The sequence below is a fragment of the Lithobates pipiens genome, unplaced genomic scaffold, assembly GCF_037356315.1.
Source record: "Lithobates pipiens isolate NorthernLeopardFrog02 unplaced genomic scaffold, aLitPip1_a1.2 Scaffold_23, whole genome shotgun sequence".
Lineage (NCBI taxonomy): Eukaryota > Metazoa > Chordata > Amphibia > Anura > Ranidae > Lithobates > Lithobates pipiens.
The window spans coordinates 124,546,830-124,562,717 of record NW_027507785.1 but is presented as its reverse complement, the minus strand read 5'-3'; the positions used below and the strand labels follow the sequence as shown (position 1 = coordinate 124,562,717).

Below are 15,888 nucleotides of genomic sequence, written 5' to 3'. Positions count from 1 at the left end.
TGAACTGGTGGGCATTGACGAGGTGGCACTTATGGGCACTGATGAGGAGGCACTAATATGCCACACTTATGGGCACTGCTAGGTGGCACTGATATGTGGCACTGATGAGCACTGATAGGCGGCACTGATGGGCACTGTTAGGTGGCACTGATAAGCGGCACTGGTGGACACTGGTAGGCGGCACTGGTGAGCACTGATAGGCAGCATGGGTAGGCGGCACTAATGGGCATTAATGGGCGGCACTTATGGGCGACACTGATGGGCATTGATCGACAGCAGTGATGGGCATTGATGGGCTGCACTGATAGGTGGCACTGATTGCCAACACTGATTGGCATCGCTAATGGGCACCGATTGGTGGCACTTGTGGGCACTGATTGCTTCCATTGTTGGGCACTGTATGGTGACACTGTTTTATTTTACTGTAATCAGGGCACTGATGCGCCGATTACCGGCACTTCCTTGTTTACATGTGACTGGCTGTGATTGGACACAGCCGATCACATGGTTAAAGAGCTGCGGATGCAGCTCTTTACATAGATCAGGGTCGCGCCGTGTCCTAGCAACATGATCGCCGCGCTGCGTGCCCCCGCGGGCATGCGAGAGTGCCCATTCTGGGAAGCCGTCATATGACGTCATCCCAGAATGAGAGCTGCACCGCCCCGCTGTCATTTGATGGTAGCCGGGCAGCAACCAGTTAAATGGATTGTAAACCCTCAAGGTTTTTCACCTTAATGCATTCTATGCAAGGTTAAAAACCTCCTGTGATGCAGCAGCCCCCCTTTACTTACCTGAACCCAGTCTTTCCAGTGACGGGGACAAGCACACCAGCTCCAGCTGATTGATAGGAGCACAACCATTAGCTCCCACTATTGTCAATCAAATTCAATGACGTAGGAGCTGGAGGAGGCGGGGCCGAGACCTGCTGTCTGCGTCCGTAAGAGTGCCCCAAGGGTGAGCGGCTCTCTAACAGGACACTCGAGAAGAGGAGGAGCCAGGAGCACTGCTGAGGGACCCCAGAAGAGGAGGATCGGGGCCCCTCCACGCAAAATCAACTGCACAGAGGAGGTAAGTATGACGTGTTTGTTTTTTAAAAACTCGACTCTTTATATATCCTTTAAGCCATGTTCAATATTTAGTGTAAATTAAACCACGCACACTTTTGCCACACGCCCACAAAATTGGATGCTAATGAACAGACTTCTCTGCCTACACTGCCTTTCTGCAAAAAATGTCCTTAAAATTTTTTGGGAAATGTTGGAAACTATGGGAAAGAGAGACAGAGCTCAGAGAATAATACGTGCAAAGGCATTTCATAAAAATCGTAATTTCCTTTGCATATGATTGGATAGCTGGAGTTTATACAGTAAAGAAAGTTCTCATAAGACCGGTGATAGAGCACTGTGCGTGCTACGCTGGTCATAAGTTTGTTTAATGAGCTACTATGGAGATAGTCAGGCAATGCTAAAGCCAGCTACCGCAGTGTCGTCGCCAGGGAAACCAGCGTGCGAATCCCTCAAACGTCACCAGGAAGGCCCTCTCCTTGAACCTATCATCGGCCCCTGTGTGAGGCGAAGGGGCGTGGCGTACAGCTCGGTGGCTCCGCTTCCGGATTTGCTTGCGGTTGCCAGGGGAGGCCTGGGCCGCGGCATAGCAACGAGAGCGGAGAGACGCCGTTGGAGAGAGCGATCGATGCGGTGTGCACGGGGCTCCGGTAAGTGAGTCGGGGGTAAGCTTTGTAGCAGTGGGAGAAGTGTAGTATGTGGGGAGAAAGTACACAATGACAAAGAATAGACCGACAGAGAACAAAAAAAAGTCAGGAGACAGAAGACTGACTGGAATGTGAGAGGGTGACGAGGGAAGCCGTGCTGAGGGGATAGAGGCCGGGTGATTGGGCGCCCTGTGGGGTGCACCGAGGGGATCACTCATCCATAAAGATGAAGACATCATTTTTATCAGCAAGGACTGTCCTGTGCCTTTTGTTTTGTCCTTAAACAAGAACTTTGCTCAAAAAGTGATGGACCGCTCATTCTCCCCTCCCCCAGCCTGTAACTGAGTTCCAGGATTTTTGGGAGAAGGGGGGAATGTGCACCGTCTCCTGTCAGTCCCCGCTCCCAACTGCTCAGTCCTTGTCTAGGTGAGACTGCTGTCGCCTTGTCTCCTAGGACGCGACGCATGTCTTGGTAGGCTACAGGTCCAGTCTCCCTGTGCCACCTAATCCATCTTGTGCATGTGCTTTTGGGATCCAGTTGGACAAGACAGCGCTGAACTCTATGGGCTGGTAAGTACCTGGTTTGTAAAGGGCCTATGTTAGGGATGAGCTCAGGCGTGTTCACATGCTCCACGTGTAGAGCCCGCCAGGAAGTCGGCGCATTGGGGCAATGTCTCACTGCCTGTGATTAGCGCAGCGCTGCACCGACTTCCTGGCGGCTCTGCACGTGGACCATGTGAACACACCTGAGCTCATCCTTAGGCTATCTACACTATATGCAGTTACCTGCAATTTTCTTCATGGAACACAGGTAACTGCAATCACCCGTAGACAAAATAGTTTTCTAGGTGTCGTGGTTCACCCCAGAACCCGGTGTTACATGGCGTTATAGAGCAGCGCAATTTTCTGCAACAGTGGCAGTCCAGCCCCTAATCTACATGCAGGGCACCGGACACATTGATTCCAATGAGGATTTTTTTTTTTTTTTTTTTTAAGCACATGATTAGAGCCTGAGGCTCTAATTGGTTTTAAAAAGGGTGGGCTCGGGGAGCAGGGCAGTGCGCCCTGAACCCACCTTGTTGTGTGACAATAGCGAATTAACATTTGCTATTGTCTTCCTGATTCTCCTCCCGGACAATCAGCAAGCAGGTCCTGAGACCCGATTATCCAGGGGTCTCAGGACCCGCTTCTTGTGCAGCAAGGAGGAAGGGCAATGGCCCCGGAGAGAGGTCTACAGGGGCGGCTCACCCCCAACCACATCCAGCTTTTCCCAGCATAGGAGGAGGGGAGATCAGAGTGTCATCTGCCTTCTAAGGTAAGGAGGCCCCAGATTGCTGCTTTCCTGTCAGTCTCCCGCAGGGGGTCGATCACTACATTCCCGTCCGTCTCTGTGGGGGGATGACCTCCCCCCCGTCTCCTGCCGGGGGGTGCCATTGGTTTGCCCCCCCTCCCCCGAAATATTGCGCACCAGCTGCCACTGTTCTGTAAAATATTTGCAAAATTTCACATAGCTCTGGGTGGTCCAGCATATCGCTGCCTAGCAAGTGTATCATGCTGCTCTGCAGTGACATGACTGTAGTGTCACTTTGTACACATCTAATATAGTTTGTTTAAAAAAAAAAAAAGGAACTGTGTGAGGTGACAAAACACGCATCACACCACCCCTTACTGCACATCTCTGTGCGGACATCGTTTAGTGTGAACAGGTCCTAAAAGTCACCAGCTACCGTATTTGTAGCTCAGCTTCTGATGTTTAATTTTTATATTAGTGGGTGAAGTTTCTCCTTAAGAAGCTGAAGTAGTGAGATGTGGTTTAAAGTGTTGCTAAAATCGAGTGCCCAAAAAATGTACATTATGACAACAGGATAGTAAGTGCTCACCTGAATATGGTTCTCAAGCAAATAAATCGTCCACTGAAGTCTGCTCAGAAATCAAGATTCCAGGAGTGTGGATCTCTATTTTTTCTTGCTGACCTCAGTTTTCCTACAGGACATAACCGTGACATAGAGGACGGTGGTAAGAACCTCTGATTGCAGCACCAGAGATCGTTGATTCCTCATCAATAAGGATGAGCTCATGCGTGTCCAGACATGGGTCCAAACCCACCTAAGTTATCCTGCCTAGACTTGTGAAAGCCAACAGCCAATCATGCGGTGGTGGCCTGCCTTGCAACAGCACATATAATTGCCTCTTGCATATGTGCAGCTGCGGGATGGGGAATGCCTAAACTGCCTATGATTGGTTAACAGCTTCCTGGGTGGTAAAGCTGGTTCGGGCTTTTATCCCTACTCATCAACGGAGCAGCATGGGTGGCAGAAAAAGTAAAACTTAGGGGTCTTCAAAAAGTTTCCGCACTTTTATAATTTCATTGGAAACGGTGAGGGCGGGAGGCGTAGTAATTGGTCGTGTCTGAAAGTGTCATGTGGCTAGTCTGTCTGGAAGCTTAGTATAAGGCTGCATTCGCACCTGAGTGTTTTCAGCTCGTAAAACGCCCCAAAAAATGCCTGAAAAACGCCCTAAGCTCAAAAAAGAACATGAGCTTCTTTGGGGCAGATTACAGGCGTTTTTCTGCCTTATACTTTGGTGACCTGAACAAAAACGAGGTAAAAACGCACCACTTTGAAATGCTCAGGTGTGACTGCAGCCAAAGAGTTGTCATGCTGTGGTAAAGATGGCTGTGAAACTTATAAAAAAGAATGTTAGGGTCAGAGGTATCCGGCTGTTTTCTCTGTCACATACACCGACTCCCAGTTCTCAAGCGTGAATAACAGTGCTAAATACGCCTTGTACTTAAAGCAGAACTAAACCTGTAAATTTAACTGTTTTCCAAAACATTCAAGTCATGCAGTGAATGATAATTGTAACTGCTGCTTGTGATCTCAACTGAACTGTCAAGCTATCAAATAGATGGTGTCATAACTGATCACATGTTCAGAGCCATGGCAACTGCAAATCAAACAGAGGGTAAGACAGCAGCTTCCTTGGTTGTAAAAGATAGAGGGGTTTAGTTTCTCTATAAATTAGAATGAAAGGTAAAACTATAACCCGTACATACAATGTTTGCAAGCACTAATGGCACCAGGGGGTAGAGAGCGCCATCTAAGTGCAGCATTAAAAGTAAACTTTAATATTCAACGGTCATAAAAACACACTTAATGTGAAAGGGCGTAAAGCTCATTAGTATGATAGTCACCGTAGGCGGTTCTGGGATACCATCCGGCGTCCTCGGCTCTCCATGCTTAATTTGACAGCTTCATCTTCTGTTCAAGCGGTTCCTGTAGTATGTGATGTTTTATACGGTGACTGTCATACTGATGAATTTTACACCCTTTCACATTTCTGTGGGTTTTGTTGACTGTTAAACATTAAAGTTTATTTTTAATGCTGCTCTTAGATGGCGTTTTCCCAACTTTTGTCTTCATTTTGTTTCTGATACCTGTTCTTGTGACAACTCAAAATTTTACATTTGCTTTCAATGCGCTCTTAGTGATTTGTCCTGTTTTACCAATATTCATTGTTAAAGTTTTTCCCCAGTCTTGTTCCAGGTCAGCCCTTGAGAGATGGAGCTCCTGCTCCTACACAGGAAACACATTGCCATCCAGAGGAGACGTGTTGCCTAAGGACTGGAGAGGCTCCATCTCCCAAGGGCTGACCTGGGACAGGTGTCCAGTATATGAACAACAGGTGAAGGGATGGGAGCCTCGGAGCAGCGGGGGTCAGTGGGCCTTACCGAAACGTTTCCTTTTGGTGGAGGAGGTCGGTTGTGCAGCCGCGGGCAACCCTCCTTAGCAGTGTGCAGGAGGTGTCCTGGTTTCCTGCTCCTTCTGAGCCCAGGCGAAGAGATAGGCTGTGATGCAGTGTCCCCCTAGGCTGGCTCCGGTAGGGGGCATGTACCCACGGCCGGAGGCCGCTTGACCCGGAAAATGCGCCGTATCATTTTCGGGGTGGGGTGACATCATCGGTGCATGCCGGGAAGCTGTAATGGCCGACCGGTGCATACACGTGGAGAGGCTGCAGGAGACAGCACAGACGCCGCAGATATTTCGAGGATGCAGGAGGAGGATGAGCTCTCATCTGCCCAGGGATGCAGGCACCAGCGGGACACAGGTAGGCACCAGTGGTTGACCTTTGTTGTCCAATATGGGAACAGCAGGCTAGATGGTGGTGGTCTCTAGAAGACTGGGGCACTACAGGTGGTAGTCAGGTGTCACTGGGTGTGCACACTGTATTGTCTGGTTAAGTGTACCCTTTCTCATCGCCATGGGCCCCTGTGTTTTGTGTTTTCCCAGGAAGGGGTGTGCAAAATGTGCTACCAAGATGAAATTGTAATACACAAAATTGCTGTGTCAAGTGTGCATCTGGTTAAAAAACAGTCAGATGCAATCTACACAAATTTTTTTTGGATCTGTGAGGGATGACATGGCTTCTAGTTTTTAAGGATCTCAAAAAATGTATTTCAGAGGTAAAACCTCCAACAGCTCCCTCTGGAAGTTCTTCTCCCATAGCCTCACAAAGATGAGTCACCTCAGGCTCACAGGAGACAGTGAGTGAACGAGTGGGTAGTAGAGCGGTTAGCGATATAGCCACCATCAGCTCAGCTGCAGAGCAGGAAGATGGGGGAGAAAATAGGAAGAAAATAGGCCCCAAGTACAAATTGTCCCTAGAAGATGTAGAGGACTTACTTGGCTATATATGAAACATTGGATATAGAGGAAGAAAAATAACTTCCATTAAAACATGATTTAATGTACGAGGGTCTAAGGGAAAAAAGTCCAAGGTATTCCCAGTCCACCAGGTGATGTCGGACGTTGTGAGGAATGAATGGGCAAACCCAGAAAAGAAGCCCTTCTTTGCAGCTAGCCACAAGAAGCTGTTCCCTTTCGATGATGATCCACAGGTGGTATGGAATAAGAATCCCAAGTTGGATGCTCCATTATTTAATGTCTCCTAGAAGTCCTCGTTGGCCTTTGAAGACATGGGGTATCTGAAGGATTGTATGGACAACAGAGGTGACATTGTCCTGAAAAGCCTGGGAAACGAGTGTCGCCAGCCTGAAGCCTGAGCTCACCACAACTTGCGTGTCAAGAAACTTCCAACTTCAAGTCATATCAAGAATGGTACACCTAGGGAAGAAATTCTGAAAACCCTACTGGCTATCTTCAAGGCCGTCGGTTACATAGCGGATGCATTCGCAGAATCCGTCAAACTGGCAGCAAGATCAGGGGGTTTAGCCGCAGCAGCCAGACGGGCTATTTGGATGAAGACTTGGTCAGGGGACCCTGCATCCAAAATGAGACTATGCACCCTCCCCATTTTCCAGAGATCTTTTATTCATAACAGGCTTTGGCGAAGCCCTACAAAGAAATGGCGGACAGGAAGAAAACCTTCCTGACTGAAAAGCGTAAATCTCCACAAAAAAGTATTTTTGTGGAAGAAGAGAACATCCGCGAAAAGAGAGATTACCCCAAGAAGCACTGGACGGGTCACAAGGGAAAGCTGAAGAGTAACGTCCTCTTTGGCTCTTCTAGCCAAACCCCAAAACAGTCACTACGTTATGCCAGTAGGGGGAAATCTGGCTACCTTCCCACCTCCAGTGGCAGAAGATAACAGCCAATGGATTTATCTTAGGCCTCATCAGAAGGGGATTGCTCCCTGGAGTTCAACAATCTTCCACCAAAATGATTTTTTTACTGGCAAAACTTCCCAGGGATCCCGAGAAGGCACGACTCCTCCCCCTATTACTGGGCGAGATGGTAGACCAGAGGCTGTTAATCCCTCCAGATCCAGAGGAAGAAAAATTGAACTGTTTCTACTTGCATCTTTTTATGATCAAAAAACCTTCCGGGAAGGTTCAGCTAATAGTAAATCTGAAACCCCTGAATTGGTATTCTCAGTCCAAGAATATTCTTCAACCATACTTGCCTGAGATTGAAGCCCCCGAAGCGGTCCCCGTTCCCCTCCTCCATCACCGCCATCTCTCCCGGAGTGACTTCCGGGCATCACGGCTCCATCGCTGTGACTAGCCGGAGTCACTCCATTTTTACGGCGCATGCACCGTAGACATCGGTGCCTGTCTTTTGTAAATATCTCCAAAACTGTGTAGGTTGTTTAGGAGATATTTCTTGCACCTACAGGTAAGCCTTAATCTAGGTTTACCTGTAGGTAAAAGTGGTCTGTAAGGGTTTACAACCATTTTAATACTAAACATTAATAAGGTGGAACTAAACCCTCCTATCCTTGACAGCTAAGGAAGTTGCCATCTTGGCCTCTGTATGATCTGCACTTACCATGGTGCTGCATATGTGTTCAGTTATGACACCAGTCATTTAAGGCCTTGACTTTTTTTTTTTTTTAGGCACAAGCAGCTGTGACAGTTATTATTCATGGCATGCTTCGAATGTAACTGTTTTTGGAAACCAATAAATTTATGAGTTTAGTTCCGATTTAAAGAGGAAGTAAACCCTGGTGAGTTTTACTTCCTCTTTATTTCCCTGGAAAGGTAAAGCATAATGGGCAACTATGCATCCGCCACCAGTCACGGCATGACCCCTATTTGAAATGGCATGATCCGCCCTTTCTAAAGTGTGCATGCGCCGTAGTCCTCGTAAGTAACCACGGTTTAGGAGATATTTCAAGCACCTACAGGTAAGCCTTAATATAGGCTTACCTGTAGGTAAGGGCTCATGCACATATTTACAGATGTATCGGGGTATAGCCTGGGAATCCTGTGTAATTCCGCCCATAGGAATGAATTACAAAATGCATTGTATATGGGCATACACTATATTGCCAAAAGTATTCGCCTGCCTTTATACGCACATAAACTTTAATGACATGCCAGTCTCAGTCCATAGGGTTCAATATTGAGTTTGCCCTCCATTCACAGCTATAATAGCTTCAGCTCTTTTGGGAAGGTGCAGGTGCTTGGCCCAGGGCACACACTGTCTGCATTTGGGAACACGCACCAACATGGCTGTCAAATTGGAACCAGTGGCTGTGTCCATGCAGCTGCTGCATCCTGCAAGACATGAATGGGACTGCATGCACAAGAATGCACGCAACACCTGTGCATCATGTGCGGGCATAGTCGACACTTAGTACAGGTGTCTGTATAGGGGCACGCCCATGTAAATTGGGCAGGTGTAGTATATTTTATGTGCATATATACACTGATCAGGCATGACTTTATGACCACCCACCTCATTTTGAGTAGCTCTTCCTTTTGGCACCAAAACAGCCCTGACCCATTAAAGCTTGCACTCCACTAGACCTCTGACGGTATACTGCAGTTTCTGCCACCAAGCCATCTGTAGAAATCCTTTTTGTCCTGTAAGTTGCTAGCTGGGGCCTCCATGGATCAGACTTGTTTTTCCAGCACATGCCACAGATGCTCGATGGATTGAGATCTGGAGAATTTAGAGTCCAAGTCAACACCTCAAACTTGTTATTCTGGTCCTCAAGCCATTATTGAACAATTTTTACAGTATGGCAGGGCACATTATCTTGCTGAAAGAGGCCATTGCCATCAGGGAATATGGTTTTTATGAATGGGTGTACTTGGTCAGTAACAATGTTTAGGTTGGTGGTACGTGTCAAAGCAACATTATTATTATTCACGATTTATATAGTGCCGACAGTCTACGCAGTGCTTTACAATGTAGAGGGGGGGGGGGGGACAGCAAAATTACAGTACAGTTCAATACAGGAAGGCCCTGCTCGTAGACCTTACATTCTACAGGGAGGGGGTGGTGGTACAAAAGGTAATAGATGCAGGGGATGATTTGATGGGGGTAACACAGGGACAGTTGTTAGGTGGGTGTGGGATAGGCTACCCAGGATCTCCTAAAGGTGGACAGGTGAGGGGCTGATCGGATATACTGGGGAAGGGAGTTCCATGCATCTGCTTAAATGGCAATACCCAAGGTTTCCCAGCAGAACGTTGCCCAAAGCTTCACCCTGCCTCCACTGGCTTGTCTTCTTCCTATACTGCATTCTGGTGCCATCTCTTTCCCAGGTAAGCATACTCACCTGGTCATCCACATGATGTAAAAGAAAACGTGATTCATCAGACCAGGCCACCTTCTTCCATTGCTCTGTAGTCCAGTTCTGTTGCTCAGGTGCCCATTGTAGACACTTTTGGTCGTGGACAAGAGTGAGCATGGGCAACAAACTGTGGTGCCTATTTTTTCTGCTTGTAACACATTAACTTCAGGGACAATATGTTTACTAGCTGACCTAAGGGCTCTTTCACACAGTTCTGTTGCAAAAACACGTTATAAACGCATATGCATTTTTCCCTCATTTCTGATGCGTTTTGCAGCTGTAAAAAAAGGGCATGTGACTCAAACGCACTGATGTGTTTGCCATTCATTTTAATGGGGAGGTGCATGTTTGGTGCCTTTTTTTTTATGCAGGATACAGGACTTTTAAAAACTGGCCCACAACTTACTGATGTGTTTTTAATGCAAAAGCCCCTTTTCACACTGAGGCGGTTTTCGTGCATTTTAGTGCTAGAAATATAGCCTGTAACGCGTCTGAAAACCGCCTCCCATTCATTTCAGTGTGACATTTCACACTGGGGCGGTGCGCTTGCGTAACGTTGGGAAAAGTCCTGCAAGCAGCATCTATGGGGAAGTTTGGGAGCGCTGTATAAGGCGCTCTCAAAACGCCCTTTCCATTGAAATGAATGGCCAGCACTTTTAAAGCACGGGTGCTTTTAATCCCTTTCCTCGGTCGCTAGTGACGCTTTAGCGCTGCCTCGGGCCCAGTGTGAAAGGGGTCAAAGACGGAACAAAAACTGACCAGTGTGATGGGGCCCTTGTACAAAACAAGGGTTTACGTTTGTCTTATGCCGCGTACACACGGTCGGAGAACCCATCGGAATGCGTCTTATCGGACCGTGTCGTCAGATAATCCGACTGTGTGTGGTATGCATCGGACTGATTCCGTCCGAATCTCCGTCGGACCCAATTTTCCAACATGTTGGAAATATTTCCCGACCAACTGGACCGGTCAGACGTAATCCGATCATGTGTAGAGCATTTTGATCGGACCAAGTGCCACGCATGCTCAGATCAAATTCCTACATCAAAGCTATTGGCTACTAGCCTGAATCTAGTCCCATTGTAACGAAATTACGTCATCACGTTCTGAAAGATCATATTTTTCGACAACTTAGTCCGACCGTGTGTATGCAACAGTTTCGGACACAATCCGTCAGACTAAATCTGACGGACAAAATCCGACGGATTTGGTTGTGGAAATCTCCAACCATGTATACAGGGGCTTAGGAGGGAGTGGTTTTGTATCCTAGTTAGTTGTTTAGACAACATTGCCATGTTCAGAAACAAACAAGAGTCACATTTTAATAACAATAGCTGTTAGAAGTAAATGTTTGCACTTCAAGGGCATCAAATGCTAGTATAGTAAAACTGGATAAACTGCCCATGTACAAAGAAATCCTGTGCTGTTTTTGTATCCTATACAGTCAGGGCTGTATTTACTATAGCAGTGCAGTACTTGATGGCCAGTGCCTAGGGCAACACAAAGCCTAAACATTTACAAATTGTGAATTTTTATTTTTTTGTGTGCGCTGGATGATCCAGAACTTCATCTTGAGTTCCAAATGAGTAGATTTGTCTTTATGTGTGAATGGCCAGGGTTTCTGTGTCTGGCTGATATTTGCCCATATTTTATTCACAATAGAAAATAGAAAACATATCAAATCGTTAAAGTGATTGTAAATGCTTTTTTTTATATATGGAACATACATGTTTATACTCGCGTGCTATGTGCAATTCCATTGCAAAAAGCGGCCCCAAACCTCCTTCTCATGTCCCTCTCCGGAGCTTCTGGATCCTGAACTCCGCGCATACCCCCATAGAAAGTGACTTTCTGTGGGGGCATTCACGCGGGCTCACTCCTGAGCCTCGCTGTTTGTGTAGACACAGGGAGCAGGACTCGGCCCTGACCCCCACTCCCTTCTCACTGGCTTTGACTGACAATAGCAGGAGCCAATGGATAAAATACAGAACACCCCCCCCCCCCCCCCAATGTAATATAATTTTATATTATTCGCCTAGATCTTTTTTTTTTTTTTTTTTTTGCGTCATTTTAGACAGCATTCTCCTGTGACTCCAAAGCAGTGGATGGACCCTTGACACCCTGGACTCACAGCAGGATGGTTGAATGATGCCCAGAAATGGACTGGCACAGCATTGCTGAATCAGTGAGTGTTGGGGATCATGCTGAAAATTGGGTATAGAAGCCAGAGCTGATTTTTTTTTTTTTTTTTCCAAACATACTTGGGAATTAAATGATCTTTTTTTTTTTTTGCCCAAGCTGTATTTGGATTACATATTTTGCATTTTATGTTATTTTATAAAGTCATGGGCTAGCTATTGATTTTATTCATTTTAATTAAAACTGGAGATCCACTTTAGGTCTAATGCACATAGACATCTTTTTATATTTTTTATTTTAGCAAGCAAGTGATTATACAAGGAATAACTGCCTTGCTGACGTTTGGATCAGTTTTAGCTATGTTCTGTATGGAAACGCTTTTTTATCCATAGGTTTTTGCTAGCAGTACCTAGCAGTCAATGAGTATTGACAAGTCTTCATAGTATGAACAATTGTCTGTCTGGATTAATGTGTTCATATATTGCCTCCAGGATTGCTAAAGTAAACCTGTAGTGGAAAAAATATGGGGCCATTGATGAGTGCTTTATTAAAATGCTAGTTTCCTGAATGTTTTGCTGACCCCTCTGCCTTCAATACTTTGAGCCACTAAACTAGAACATGTTTCTGGGTCAGAAAATTGAGAAGTGCTTGTTTACATGAAGGTTAGCACGACTGCCAGTTAATTAGCATTTTTAATTGACTAGCTGTTTTGGTCAGCAATGATGATTTTTGCACATTATTATTGGCAAATGGTAGTGAGCATTAACGTGATTATATATATATATTCTTGTTTAAAAAAAAAAAAAAAAAAACAACCAACAGGTTATACTTACCTGCTCTGTGAAGTGGTTTTGCACAGAGCAACCTTGATCCTCCTCGTTTTGAGTCCCTCATCTGTGCTCTTGGCCCCTCCCTCCTGTTCAGTGCCCCCCACAGCAAGCAGCTTGCTATGAGGGACACCCAAGCCGAGTAGCAGCTCCCTGTGTCCATTTAGACACTGAGCTGTGATCCAGCCCCACCCCCTCTCTCTCCTGATTGGCTGACTGACTTTGACAGCAGTGGGAGCCAATCACGCCATACTGCTGTCTCAGCCAATAAGAAGGGGAGTCCTGGGCAGCTGAGACTCTTGCAACATCGCTGGATAAAGATGGGGCTCGGGTAAGTATGAGGGGGGCTGCTGCACACAAGCTTTGTTTATCTTGATGGATAATCTTTATATTAATGCATTTAGACAAAAAAAAAACCTTCTGTCTTTAAAAAATCCCTTTAAATGGTAATGCTTGCTTGCCTTCTGTCCACTTTAATGTGACCAAAGCTGTTAACAACACATGGGTCTACATACCAAAATCTCAGTGTTAAGAACTTTTTGGAATTTCCATCTTCCTCCTAATATGTTACTTGTTTTGGCAGTCACCTATTGAATTTAATTAGCTACTCTAAAGCCCCATACACACTATCAGATTTTCTGCAGATTTTTGTCTTCAGATTTACCAAAACCATATAATATGAGGTCAAACCTTAGGAGTTTCAATGTGTATGCAATCAGGCAGGCCCTTGCACTACATGGTTTTGGTAAATCCGAAGACAAAAATCAGCAGAAAATCTCATAGTGTGTATGGGGCTTAAAAGTCCTGTCTAGAACTGCTGCCCATCTACTCCTCTGTTGAGTAAATCTGCACTTGCATTGGAGAATGGGTGGAGTGGGTGACTAGACCCTGGGTGCACAGTTGGCAAAGTTAAACTCTTAATAGGAAAGTGTAGTTAGAGTCAAAGGGAGAAACAATTTATATCAACTTTTTAAGCTAACAAAAATGGTAGACACCTTGGGATCAATGCTTTTTAAAAAGGACATGTACTTATAATGCCCTGTACACACGGTCGGACTTTCCGGCGTAAAAAAAAAAAAAACACGTACAATGGGACTATAAACAGGACTATAAAGAGGCCAGTAGCCAATAACTTTCTCGTAATTTATTCTGAGCATGTGTGGCACTTTGTCCTTCGGAATTGTCTACACACGACTTTAAACAATCGGATTTTGTTGTGGGAAAATTTTAGATCCAGCTCTCAAACTTTGTGTGTCAGAAATTCCGACAGAAAAAGTCAGATGGAGCCCACACATGATCGTATTTTCGAAAAACACAATCCGATCGCACATTTTCCGTCAGAAAGTCTGACCGCGTGTACAGGGCCTAAGAGTTAAGTGGCAGGTTCCAGTTAAGGGCTCGTGTACACAGGACATTTTAAAAACGCGTTTTAGTTGTATTTTTACATTAGCGTTATTGTTTTCCTGCATTTTTTGGCATTAGCGTTTTTGGGAATGTTTTCATTAAAAACACTCTTTATAGTGTAAAAACGTAAAGCGCAGCTTGACGCGTTAAGCCGCATTTAGGCGCATTTTTTGTTTTTAACGGCTCATTTTTACTGCTCCTGGAAGCACAGGCTGGTGTGTGTGTGTGTGTGTGTGTGTGTGTGTGTGTGTGTGTGTGTGTGTGTTTTTTATTTTTTTTTTCCCTACTGCCCCTAAAACGTTTATGCCCCCAAATGCCTCTGACAGTTTATCTGTGCATGGGCACATAGGCTAACATGGAGGGGCTTTTAAAAAAAAAAATGCCTTTAACAGCAGCTGTATAAACGTCCTGTGTGCATGAGCCCTAAAGGAAAGCTCTGGTTAAAATTGATATAGCGATTATCAGTACAATATCCCAATTGGATCTCAGCATTCCGATAACCTACAAGCATGTATGTGTATATATGAAGCTCAGCATGTAATGATGCATTAATAAATTATTCAGACCTCCTTCACTTCGTTTCAATTTTGTTATGTTGAAGCCTGATACTAAAGTTGTTTGTTTTCTCATTAATCTATACTTTTTTTTTTTTTTGATTGAACTAGATGGACTTTATTTTATTTTTTTATTTTTTTCAACCTATGTAACTATCTAACACTCGGTAGGTACCCCATAATGACAAAGTGAAAACTGAATTTTAGAAATGTCTGTGAAATTATTAAAAAGAAGAAAACTGAAATATCACATGTACTTAAATATTCAGACCTTTTACGCAGTACTTTGTTGAAGCATTTTTGGCAGTAATTACAGCCTCGAATCCTTTTGGGTATTTTGCGACAAGTTTTGCACACCTGGATTGGGGGATTTTCTGCCATTCTTTGTAAATCCTCTCAAGCTCAATCAGGTTGGATAGTAACCATCAATGGACAGCCATTTTCAGGTCTTTCCAGAATTCTTCAATGGGGCTCAAGTAGGGGTCTGGCCGGGCCACTTTTAGGACATTCATAGAGCAGTCCCTAAGCCATTCTTGTGTTGTCTTGGCTGTGTGCTTAAAATCGTTGTCCTGTTGGAAGGTGAACCTGTGTTCATTGAGGCCATCTCTTTTCTTTGCTCCATTCAGCTTTCCCTCATCCCTGACCAGTCTCCCAGTCCCTGATGCTGAACCCCCGCCCCCACAGCATGATGTTGCCATAACAGGCAGGTGATAGACCTGTGCAGTATGTTTGGTTCCAAATCAAAATTTGGAAAGTTTTTTTTTTTTTTTTTTTTTTTTTTTTTTTTTCAGAAATTCAGATGTATCCCAATTACAAAGGTAATGAATTTAAACAAATCCAAATCAACGAAACAAAATTTGGCTGGAATTTGAAATTGATTTAGAAAACAAGAATAGAATAAAACAGAATCAAAAATAAAAGAATAGAATCAAATATAATAGAAAATAAAGTATTGGAATATAAAAGACTAGAGTAAAACATAATAGAATAGAAAATTAAAAGAATGGAACAGAATAGAAAATAGAAATAATTAGAAATAAAAGAGTAGAAATTAAAGGACTAGAAAATAAAATAGAGTATTAAAACAGGACAAAATAGAAAATTTTAAAGAATAGAACAGAAAAAAAGAGAAAAAAAATAGTAAAAAAAAAAATGAAATAAAAGAATAAAGTATAGAGTAAAACAGGAAAAAAAGAATGGAATAGAAAAT

General features: G+C 44.6%; 1 protein-coding gene across 1 annotated transcript in view; it reads left to right on the top strand.

The window, feature by feature from the left end:
• Nucleotides 1–1,554: 1,554 nt before the first annotated feature.
• Nucleotides 1,555–15,888, top strand: part of DNAL4 (dynein axonemal light chain 4) — a 47,178-nt gene continuing 32,844 nt past the window's right edge. The window contains exon 1 of the mRNA XM_077452310.1: nucleotides 1,555–1,714. The gene's annotated coding sequence lies outside the window, so the exon portion shown is untranslated. The remainder of the gene's footprint in view (nucleotides 1,715–15,888) is intronic.